Below are 12,641 nucleotides of genomic sequence, written 5' to 3'. Positions count from 1 at the left end.
TGCGAACTATGCTATACTATGACGCTGCTTCTATTGGCGGGTGCGTCGTGTGCAACTGGCAATGCAGCAATCTCCCGCGTCTGGGCGGGCATGCGCGAGCCGCCAAGATAAAGGAATTGAACTATAGTTGGTGGAGTTTTAAAGTCTGATAATTTTAAAGAAATCTGTAGCAAATATTGGAATGGTGAATTTGGTTTTTTAACAATAGATATGTCTAGAAAATAAAACGAAGGTAAGTTTAGAATAAAATACAACATTTATTAAAAATGTAAATGCAAATGCTAACCATTTTTTCTTCTTGAATAAATATTTGCAAAGTATGATGAAGTAGTTGGTAAAAAAAAGCTAAACAAAATAGAAAGCTGAACCACTAAAAGAAAAAATTAAACTTTGGAAAAGCAACTAAGAACAGTATTTTTTTTTTTTTTTCTATTTGCTTCTTTAAGTTTAGTGCTACACTTTTGAAGATTGGAAATAAGCATCCATTGTATTAAATTTGGGCGAACTCCACTTTATAAATTGGAAATGCACTTTAAGAAATTATCACGGGGCAAGTTTAGGGTCCCTAAGGCCTTACCTTTTCTGTTGCTCACTGATGTATAATAAATAAAATTAATGCAGCCTACTTTTCCAACATTCATTTGACACAGGAAGACGTGAAAGCCAACGTGTCTGCACTGAATGTAGCGTTTTATATACTTTAAGCTGCAAACTTATTTTTTTTTAAATTGATCTAGCTGACGATGTTGCTCGCAACTTTTTTACAAGTAATTATGTACATCTCTTGCAAGTTCCTCACGACGACTGGGAAGTGCCTTCAATCCATCAATATCACTTAAGCGATTTGAATGACAATTGCATTTTGTTTATGTTATTCCAGGAAGAAACTCTTTTAATCGAATGGACACTGAATTGTGATTCCCAACTGAAGAATTTGCACCATATGAGCCATAACGAATCATATTTTCTAATGAAATATTATGCTGTACAGGGCTTGAGGCATTGTTAGCTGCAGTAGGCAGAAGATACACGTTTCTGCCATGCGGGGTAGCTGCACAGTCATAAGCATATTGTCGCGGTCCGTGCAGCAGCTCCCCCCGTCGGAGGTTTGAGTCCTCACATAGTGTGTGTGTGTGTGTGTGTGTGTGTGTGTGTGTTGTCCTTAGCATAAGTTAAGTTAGATTAAATAGTGTGTGAGCTTAGGGACTGATGACCTCAGCAGTTTCGTCCCATAAGACCTCCCTCCCACCTCCCTTCACACACACACACACACACACACACACACACACACACACACACATATATATATATATATATATATATATATATATACTTTTCCAGTGCTCAACATTTTAGTGATTTTCCGAGTGTTTGCAGTATTCTTCTATGGCATGCCAGTGTAGAAGTGTGCACAGAAACATCTAAGTGAGAAATCTGTGCAATATGCATCGTTTATTTATAGACAGAATGTGGCTTTGGAATTTTCCTTTGGGTGGAACCGTGTGTGTAAGATTTATGTGCCGATTTGAAGTTCTAGATTCACATGTTTTACTGTTCACATCATTTCTGCATATTCTTTTATTCAGTGTATAAATATCAATTTGTATTGTGGTATATTGTGAAGTTTTGAACGTTCTAGAGTGCTGCAATAAACTCCTAGTGTTATTGTCAATTGTAGGCTTGAACTTAATTGTGCTCATTTAAAATTTTTGAGAATAGCAGGATTATCCTCATTCAAAAACTTGTTCTCTAATGTCATTGTACAAATTTCGAAGCAAATCAGCATTTGTGGTTCACAGTTCTGCCAAAGAATACATCACCCCTGAATTTCATTGTATATCAACACAATTAAACATGCCTTTTTGGGAATTTTTGAAAGTTACCGTTGTCCTTTGCATCATCTATGAGCAATCTGTAGTAAAGCAGCATTTGCAATTTAGTTACTGCAGCAGATATTCTAACGTATTGTTGTATATCTGGCTTTCCCTCAACCAGGAGTAGACCTATATATTGCCTCCATTTACCATAAATTAACTCTGCTTTCAAGTTTGGTAGCAAATATAACTAACTTCAAAACGTTTTAGGAAACTAGTGATTTTTATCACAGTTTTTTGTGTTGCCTTAATAGGAACCCCATTTTGTCTATTAACTTCAATTCTTACAGAGAATTAGCAACTTTTTGGCTGAACAGATTACAAGATAATCAGTGGGTTAATTTAAAGTTATTTGTTCACTGCCTTGTAAAACATTACACCAGCAAAAATTTAGCCCCACTATGAATGCTGTTCTTGAGCACAGGGTGAGATGGATGACATTTGTAAGCTGCTGAAAATTGCTTTGACTACTGTCAAATGATTGGCAGGTGCTGCAAATTAGTGTGTTAGAAGAACTCCTGAGAGTTGTTTTCCTGTGATACTGGTACCAGAGGTACCTCAGATACTATCCTCTCCTGTGGATCCTGTCTCCTCTGCAGAAAGTACAGGATCTGTCATCCACTTGACAGCAAGTGGCATTTGAGTGGTAGATCTGGGCATCGTGTACAGGGTGGATAGGGAACAGGGAGGACTCAGGGTGCTGTACTGATCCCCCTAACAAACAAGTTTGAGATGCTGTCTTTCACTGAAACTGAGCCAGTGGAACTCACTTCATTTGTTTTGTGTAAACCTGTTTTGCCTGGTGTCAGGAGAAGGCAAATGCAAAAGGGTAGGGGTCTATTAAATTTCAGCAGTTCTAGTGTACAGCGAATGATGGTACCCCTAAGGGAAATGGCAGTGAAGGTCAGGAAAGGACAGCAGGTGCATTCATTGTGTATGCCTGGGGGCCTCATTCAACATTTGAAGAGGCTATTCCAGCAGACATCGAGGAAACAGGGTGCAACCAACTGTAGATTGTGGGGACACAACTGATAATACCTGCCTTATGGGCTCTGAGGTCATACTTGGGTCATTCCAGTGGCTGACAGGAAAGGTTGAGAAGACCAGCCCTGTGCATGGAGTTTCAATTAAGCTCACAATTTGCAGCATTGTCCCCAGAACTGATCGTAGACCTTTGGTTCTGAGTTGAGTGGAAGGACTGAACCAGAGACTTAGAAAGTTCTGCGACAAGCTAGGATGTGACTTCCTGGACTTGCACCATCAATACCTCAGGTGTGCACGTCAAAGGCTGCCACTCAGGTAGCTGACTGTATGTGGGGTGCACACAAGGGTTTTTTAGATTAGATGACTCTCCATCCAGTTCAGATAACTATAGCTGTAGGAAACCCAGAAGTATCTGTGTAAGATTCAAAGAAATCCCTAACACAGGTGAGAGTATTAAAATCCTAATGGAAAACTGCCCAAGCATTTGCAACGAAGTGCCAGCATTTGAAGCTCTCATGAAAAGCAGCAAAGCTCACATAATACTAGGTACAGAAAGCTCATTGAAACCAGACACTGATAGTAGTGAGATTCTTGGGGAAAACTTAAGTGTTCATCGAAAGTATAGGCAAATGGCAAATGGAGGAGGTGTACTTGTTACAGTAAACAAGAAACTCAAATCCACTGAGATTGAAATTGAAGCTGCATGTGAGATTTGTTTGGCAAGACTCAGTATCAGGGGTTGGTTATAAAGTGTTAATTGGATCCTTCCATCAACCACCTGACTCATCTACGGATGTAACTTAAAACTCTGGAAACAACCTCAGTTCACTTGTAAGTAAGTTCCCTAATGATACTGTCATCACCGGTGGAGACTTTAATCATCCAACAATTAATTGGGAAAAATTACAGTTTTGTTAGTGGTGGGTATGATAAGACATCCAGTGAAACATTAGTAAATGTCTTCTCTGAAAGCCACCTATAACAGATAGTTGCATCTTATGGCAAAAAATAGACCTGATCTCTTTGAGGATGTTCACATTGAAACTGGTACCAGTGAACACAACACAGTTGTGGCAACAATAATTACCAAAATACAAAGGATAACTAAACCCAGCAGAGAGATATACATGTTCGGTAACCTAGATAAAAAAAAAATCAGTAGTGCCATATCTCAGTGAGGAAGAGCACAGGTTAGGAGCATGTAGAGGAACTAAGGCTCAAGTATAAAAGAATAGTTGACCATGCACTGAATACATACGTACCCAGTAGAACAGCTCATAATTCGAGGGAATGTCCATGATACACAGTCACTGTAAAGAAACTTTTAAAGAAATAAAGACAGATCCGTAACAGGGGTGAAACATAGGTCTATAGGTAGAGAGACGCTGAATGAAACGCTTTTGGTTGTCAAGAGAGTAACGTGTGATGCCTTCAGCGACTACCACAGCAGAATATTGTCAAATGATATGCCAAACAACCTAAAGAAATTACTGTCATATGTGAAGGCTATCAGTGGCACCCCAAAGTTAGTGTCCAGTCCTTAGTGGATGAGACAGGAATTGAAATTGAGGGTAGCAAAGCAAAAGATGAAAAGCTTAACTTCGTTTTAAAATGTTCCTTTTCAAAGAAAAACCCAGAAGAATTGCCCCAGTTTAATCTTAGCACCACTGAAAAGATGAATGTTATAAGTATAACTGTTGGTGGTGTTGAGGAATCATTAAAAATGAACAAACCTCTAGATCCCATGGGATCCCTGTCAGACTCTATACTGCATTTGTGGCTGAGTTAGCCCTTCTTCTAACTATAATATATCATAGATCCCTTGAACAAAAAACCGTTCCCAATTCTTGGGAAAAAAGCACATGTCACAACTGCCTAAGAAAGGGTACTGAAATTGATCCACAAAAGTACCATCCAATGTCCTTGACATCAATTTTTTGTTGAATCTTAGAATATATTCTGAGCACGAACATAATGAGGTATCTTGAACAGAATGACATACTCAGTGCCAAACATCGATCATGTGAAACCCAGCTTACTTTTCTCACGTGGCATACTGAAAGCTTTGGCTCAAGGCAATCAGACAGATGTAGTATTTGTTGATTTCCGAAAAGCATTTGATTCAGTACCATGCCTACGCTTATTGTCAGAAATACGATCATGTGGGTATAAAGTGAAATTTGTGGCTGGACTGAGAACTTTTTGGTAGGGGAGCATGCATCATGTTATCTTGGATCGAGAGTTATCATCAGGTGTAGAAATAACTTCTGGTGAGCCTCAGGGAAGTGAGTTGAGACAGTTGCTGTTAGTGTTGTATATTAATTACCATGCAGACAATATTTCTAGTAACCTCCAATGTTTTGCAGGTGATGCAGTTATCTATAATAAAGTGCTATTTGAAAGAGGCTGCATAAATTATCAGTCAGATTTTGATAAGACTTCAAAGTGGTGCAAAGATTGTTGATGTGTTTTAAATGTTAAGAAATGTAAAATTGTGCACTTGACAAAACGAGAAAACAAAGTATTCTATTACTATAACATCAATGACTCACTGTTGGAATCTGCTAACTCATACAAATACCTATGTGCAACACAACACAGGAATATGAAATATAATGATCACATAGGTTCAGTCGTGGGTAAAGAAAGCTTATTGGTAATATACTGGGGAAGTGCAATCGGACTATAAAAGAGATTGCTACAAATCGCTAATGCGACCAGTTCAGAGTGTGGGACCTGTAACAGATACGACTAGCAAGAGTTATGGAACATATACAGTAAAGAGCAACACGAATGTCACAGGTGTTTGTCCATGGGAGAGTGTCGTAGAGATACTAAAATAACTGGAAGACTCTTGAAGATGGACGTAAACTATCTTGAGAATGTCTATTAACAAATTTTCAGTAACTACCTTCAAATGATGGCTATGGCTATACTACAATCCCATAGGTATCGCTCCGATATGGATCGTGAGGATAAGATTAGAATAACTACTGCACGTACAGAGGCACTCAATCAATCATTCTTCCCTTGCTCCATGCGTGAATGGAACGGGAAGAAACCCTAATATCTGGTTCCCTCTGCCATGCACCTCACGGTGGCTTGCAGCGTACAGATGTAGCTGTAGATGTAAATGTAGAGTGAGTTACCCATAGGGGTCATCCCCAGTTGCTGACACTGTTGTTATTTACAGTCAAATTGAAGAGTTTGCTCAATGTCTGGCTTTTCATTCCGTCATAGCTGCACACAACAGTACAGGCAGAACTGTCTGAAGCGATATCGGTAGTTTCATCTGTCAAAATGGAAAATTTTAGTTTTTGGAGCGTGGAATAGCATTTCTTGTAACAGCCATGCTTTCGTTCTTTTACGTAACGTTTTGTGCTGTCTTAGACTCAGGAAACGCGCTATTTAACAGATCTCAAATGTTCACTTGGATTAAAAGGAATGTCATCAGCTGCTATGAGGAACGTGGCAATTTGTCGTACCTTTAGACATAAAACATTGCCCAAGTTAATTAATATACTTTTTTGATTGCATGTCTTTCTTTCATACAGTTAGAGTAACTACTACATAATCACTACAGTGTAAACCATTTTGTCCTATAGCAATTACTAGGATCATTTGCTATACCTGAACGAAAAGCTGAATCCTCCTCCCATGTAGTCAGATACTGTTGACGCGTGTTCTGAGTTTTCGCACTTCTTCGCAACTCACCTCTTTGCATCTCCTTTTTCTTTGTCGTAGAAACATAGCTTATATCTTTATCACTACTTGACATTACACCTGCATAAAAAATTTACAAACTAACACAAAATGTTAATGCTGTGTGTTGATTGTCAAGGCGTTTTAAGTACCGAACTAGAGCACGAACAGCTGAGAATCGTTATTAAACAGCTCACAGCACAGCTGTCAGTATAACCATGAGCAACGAGAAATCATTTACTACAGGAAACGTGTAGCCGAAATTAACTCTTAGTTAAACGTCTGAAGCTGGCGAACTGTAAAGGGCAAACAGCGCTGAAATGAGCCTCACTGCATCATAACGTCCATGCGGGGAGCGTATATTGGAAGACATCCCTACACTAAGCTAAATAATCTTAACGTGAGTGTGTGTCATTGTTGTGTACGAACTTCGTAATAGCTTAATAGTAACCTAATAATGTATGTAGATTTGGTTTTGCAACGGTTCCTTGCTCGGAAAGTAAAAAAAGTCCCAAAATTATCGTATTTACGATTGTAATCCTTCAGTTAGGATCGGATACCCTACAGGGCTTGAAATTATGATAAGAGTATGATCAGAAGCGCCTGGTGTTATCTTTGTTATACACGCAGCAGCCCTGACCGTCTCTTACTCTCGCGATCATTGTTGCCAACATTCGATCGATATTGAGTAGACAAATCGTTATAAACGAGGTTCGAAGATAAACTGAGAAATTGGTTTAATGTGTCAGGGAAATATTGATGAGTATTTCAGTGTGTATTAAATCACGTTTACAATGGCTAAAAATACTTTTGTTTGCGACATTATTTGCAACGTGACGTGTTGTGTGAATTGAATTTGAAAAACTGTTCTTATTTACTTAAGTAGGGTGTCGCTATCCGACTTTGAAGTTTCTTTCTTGTTTTGTTATCTTTTCTATGTTAATTATTGTACTTTTATCTCTATTTCTCTAGTGTGTGCTCCTTCCATATGTGTTTAGTAACGCCAGCAACGAGGAGCTGACTGGCCTCTACTGGACTGTTGCACATTACTAGAATCGTGAGCTCTGTATTTTAGCGCCGTACACAAACATAAACTTCCATCGTTTAGTTTAACGAAAAAAAGAAGAAAAAAAATCACCACTTTGGCGCTAAGTGTAACTGTTTTAGTAATGGCATGGCAGAGTCGCAGGACCTAATTCGTTGACACTGCACTAAACCTCTGTGCATGCAGTAATTATTCTAATCTTATCCTCACGATCACTATGTGAGCGATACGTATTGGATTGTAGTATATTCCTAGAGTCATCGTTTAAAACCCGTTCTTGAAACTTTTTTAATAGACAGTCTCGAGACAGTTTACGTCTCTCTTCATGAGTCTCCCAGTTCAGTTGCAGCTGTATGTCTGTGACACACTTCCACGGATCAAACAAACCTGTGACCATTCTTGCCGCCGTTCTCTGTATACGTTCAATTTCCCCTGTTAGTCCTACCTGCACACTTGAGCAATATTCTGGAACTGGTCGCACGAGTGATTTGTAAGCAATCAAAGAGAGGCACATATATCAGGGAAGCAATCCCTGTGAAGCAGTAACATGCAGTTACTGTAACATTTATTGGCAGCAGTGGATTCCAATCAAAGCTGTACATCTTTGTTCCTCATTTCAAAGCCAGTTATATATCAAATAGATCCTGCAGTTTGTAACGTTTTGTTTGAAGGAGTATGTAAACGTAATTCAGTTACGTTACGAGGACCCCATATGATCGTACTTTTGACAAGAAGTCAAGGGAGGGGCTAATGGTGGTGGTGGTTGTGAGGAGGGGGTGGAGGGCTTGGGGAATGGAATATCGCTTAATAAAAGGAGAGTTTGGATTCTCTACCGACAAACTGGTAAAATTTAGTGTTCTTAAAGTAGTTTTTGGTAACGTTTGGAGGTCAGGGTAAAAAATGTGATTTAATAAATAGTAAGACGCCTATTTTAACTTATTTGATATTTATTGGTTTAGATACTAAGCCATTTTTCACACTTATTCTTTTGTTAAAATGTGTTTGGAATGCATTGTAACCTATATTGCTACATAATTATTAAAAAAAAATGATTGACTCTGTTGGAGTAATATATTCGCTGATTTCTGAAGTCATTTTATCCAGTGTAATATGGTACTCCATGGGGAGGGGGGGCTGTAGCCTCCATAGCCCCCCCCCACCCCCCCCCCCTCCTTGCCACTGCCCCATTGCGGTACTGAGCCAAATGCTTTTCGGAAACCAAGAAATACTGCATCTACGTGGTTCCCTTGATCCAAAGATTTCAGTATGTCATGTGAGAAAAGTGCGAGTTGTTTCACATGATCGATGTTTTCCAAAACCATGCTGGTTGGCATTGAGGACGTTATTCTGTTTGAGATACCTCATTATGTTTGAGCTCAGAATATGTTCCAAGATTCTACAACAAATCGATGTCAAGGATATACGGTAGTTTTGTGGAACGCTTCTACTACCCTTCTTGTAAATGTGTGTGATCCGTGCCTTTTTCCAAGAACTGGGCACGGTTTTTTGTTCGGGTGATCTATGACATTATAGTTAAAATTCAGCATAGTGTCTGACGGGGTTTCCATTGGTGCCTGGAGCTTTGTTCAGTTTTAAATACTTCAGCTGTTTGTCGACACCACTGAGAATAATACGTATTTCATTCATCTTTTCAGTGGTACGAGGATTGAATTGGGACAATTATTCTGGGTTTTCCTCTGTAAACGAACATGTGAAATCGGAGTTAAGCATTTCAGCTTTTGCTTTGTTAACCTCAATTTCAGTTCCTGTCTCATTCGCTAGGGAATGGACACTAGCTTTGGTGCCACTAACAGACTTTACATATGACCAGAATTTCTTTGGATTTTGTGAAACGTCGTGTGACAATATTCAGATATGGTATTCGTTGAAGGCATCACACATTCGCAGCAAACGAAGCTGTACTAACAGGTCCCAACCTAACCACGACCTCGTAATTCGTAATATATTTATAAAAGATAGTTTAATATCCGTGACAACCACGATTATTAATTTAAGCTCTGCTGTTAGGTTCCAAGCCCGCTTCCATAGCCTAACTGTAGCCAGCGCAGTAGCTCAGCTTGTTCACTCAGGGTATTGGAGACTCTCTTGATCAAAAGCTGAGTGAGGTTCACATCGAGAGAAATTGGAGACGTGTCATGCGACACTCTCAAAGAACCATTGAAGACATAACACGAAGAGACGGATCGAAAGTAAGAATATGAAAAAAGGAGAAAAATAGGAAAGAAAAACGGGTCATCGTGTCTGACTCTCTTGCGGAGGATCTGGGTTCAGTTCCCAGTATCGTGCTTTCATGGAATTTTTACTCGGTGGGAGGACTAGAACGAGTTGTACCCACGTCTTGATACCAACTGAGGAACTACTTGAGTGAGTAGTAGCGGCTCCCATGTTTAAAATAAAAGTGTGGAACAGCCGTGAGAGTCGTGTAATGACCCCATGTTCCTCCATACTGCATCCGGGGTCAACGAACCTCTCTCGTGGGCCTCGTACGACATCTGAATGACGTGACATGGCCAGTGGCGGATACAGAAAAACCTCAAGAAGGGGGCGCTAAAGATATCTTGAGGCAGCTTTACTTTTACCGTAATAAAAAATAATCAAGTCACAGGCAAAGTTTAATTCTCGAATAAACATTTTATTCTCACTAAAAAATCCAACGCCAGTACACTTGGCACTGAAACACACACGGTCACCCTCCGCGTATTTCTAATATCACTAAGCACAACACTGACTGAAGTCCGTGTTAATAGCTAGTAATCGTAGTTGTTCACTTTTATCACTTCCAAGTTATCGCAACGATCGTAGCTTTCAAAAAGCGGCTCTACTTCCCTTATGTACGTGGCTCGGTTATTTCGAGAACATTCGCTGTCAGAATGTCCGCTTCCAGACTTTTACGTAGTGTGAACAAATACCTACTGTTAAAAGCGACTAGCCAGTATGTACCTTACGACGCAACGCATAATATAAGGGCGAGTTTCCAATGATGACGTCATCCGGCAATTTACGTGTGTGGAACTCTTATTGTCGATTGCGTTGCTTTCTAGTGCATTCGATGTTTTTAATGCATTCCTATGTAACAATGCGTTTTTAGGAATTTTCTCGAAAGTCACTATTACCGGAGATATACACGTTTATAGTATCGTAATACGAGTTAGGTATGTGAAACTATTGTTACATTATTAGTAAAAATATTGTTACGAGTCTTTATGAATTACTATTATTAATACTTTACAATCAACTGATGACCCTCTCTCTTGACTAATTTTCACACTTGCACTTGCCACAACTAGGGCTTTTTACTTATTCATTCTTGTCTCAATATTGCTGCTTCTGAATGTAAACTAGCTTCCTATTCGGCGAATAGTCCGTATTTATAACGCTACGTATCGAAAGTTCTCTGTACCAGAAAACAGTAGCATTTTCGCGACTTATATCGAAGAAATGACTGACAGAATAACGTATAGAGGTCACTATAATGGCCGCGACTTTTCGTTCAAATGGCTCTGAGCACTATGGAACTTAACTTCTGAGGGCATCAGTCCCCTAGAACTTAGAACAACTTAGGGCTAATTAACCTAAGGACATCACACACATCCATGCCCGAGGCAGGATTCGAACCTGCGACCGTAGCGGACAGATTTAGATGCAGAATAAACCGAGTATCAATTAAATGATTAATCTTGGTGTTCACAAATATTTGACTGCTTTTTCTCTCCTATCGCAGCAATTTAAGCTGTGCTATTACGCATACTGCAAAGTTGCGTATTTCGTTGAGGTACAAGTAACCAGTAAGACTCCATAAAAGCGGCTCCCAGTTCTATTTAGTACGCAAGTGCCCAGCTACGAGTTAACAGGTGTAGAACCGCATTTTGCCTTCTGACGTGTGCGTCGCGACCTGTCGTAGGTTTCGGCAGAGCACAGCAGGTCGGTTGGGTGACATGGTGGTGTTTACAAAACCTAACGTCGAATTTTCGCTAAGTCCCAACCAACCACAAACTTTGTCGCATGTCCTGTGTTGACGAGTTCACGTGCCCTGATAACAGGTTCTGTAGCAGCCAGTGTCGCCCGGGCGTTCGTGCGCGCGTTGTTACGAACTGTAAACTTGCTCCAACACATATTTAGCAAGTCAGTTTTGGAAGTGCTGTGTGGTAAGAATGTGAGAATGGTTTTAGAAAACATCGTAGCAGATCTTTTGAATCATTTTCTCGGAGACTATGTCGAAAATTTGGACCAATCTCAGTTGCAAATTGGAATATTTGGAGGTGAGCATGGCGACATCGGGTGCGTCGTAGTTCTGTTGCGTACCGATATTGTATACAATTTCTAGGTCGACAGAAGCGTCCGATCCCACGCGTCGGCTTTGACCCGTGACGTAAGGGTGTTGTCATGTGTGCCGTCATCCTGCAAGATTTAATTTTAAAACGAAGTGGACTCAATGAGTTAAATTTGCCGGTGAAAACTGTGTATGGGCATTTCGGTAAGTTACCTCTTTCAAGTTTTTAAGTAATATCAGTTCTGGCTGTGGTTCATGTTTTATAGAAGCAGACTTGAGTGGTTCCTACTACCAGCTTTTGTAGAGTTAATTTAAGTCGTTCCACATTCCTTCAGGTGGAATTTGTGGAAGATATTTGTGCATACTTGAGTGAATGACCAGTAAAGTTAGTAGTTGTGGAGGACCCCCCCCCCCCCTCAACTTTACTTCGCTGTTTCATAGTTTACCGACTACAAATTGCATGCCGCCAATTCCAGTAACACAACTCAAAAAATCCAATATTTGAGAAAGTCTACTTACACAATATAAAACTTAGACTGAAATTATATAAACTTTTTTTAAGTTTAAAGTAAGCGTTATTGGCAGTAAATTCCAATACAGTTTTCATGTACGTTGGGCACTCCACGCGTATTTTTCAGTGACAAACTAAAAAATGGCGTTTTTCGACCTGGGCAACTTTTTTGTGGGTGTGCTATATATACGGTACAGAGGGAAAAGTGCCGAAAAACCAGACACGCAATTTTTT

Source organism: Schistocerca cancellata, unplaced genomic scaffold (assembly GCF_023864275.1).
Source record: "Schistocerca cancellata isolate TAMUIC-IGC-003103 unplaced genomic scaffold, iqSchCanc2.1 HiC_scaffold_1139, whole genome shotgun sequence".
Classification (NCBI taxonomy): domain Eukaryota; kingdom Metazoa; phylum Arthropoda; class Insecta; order Orthoptera; family Acrididae; genus Schistocerca; species Schistocerca cancellata.
The sequence above is the reverse complement of the archived record's forward strand: the minus strand, read 5'-3'. Positions refer to the sequence as shown.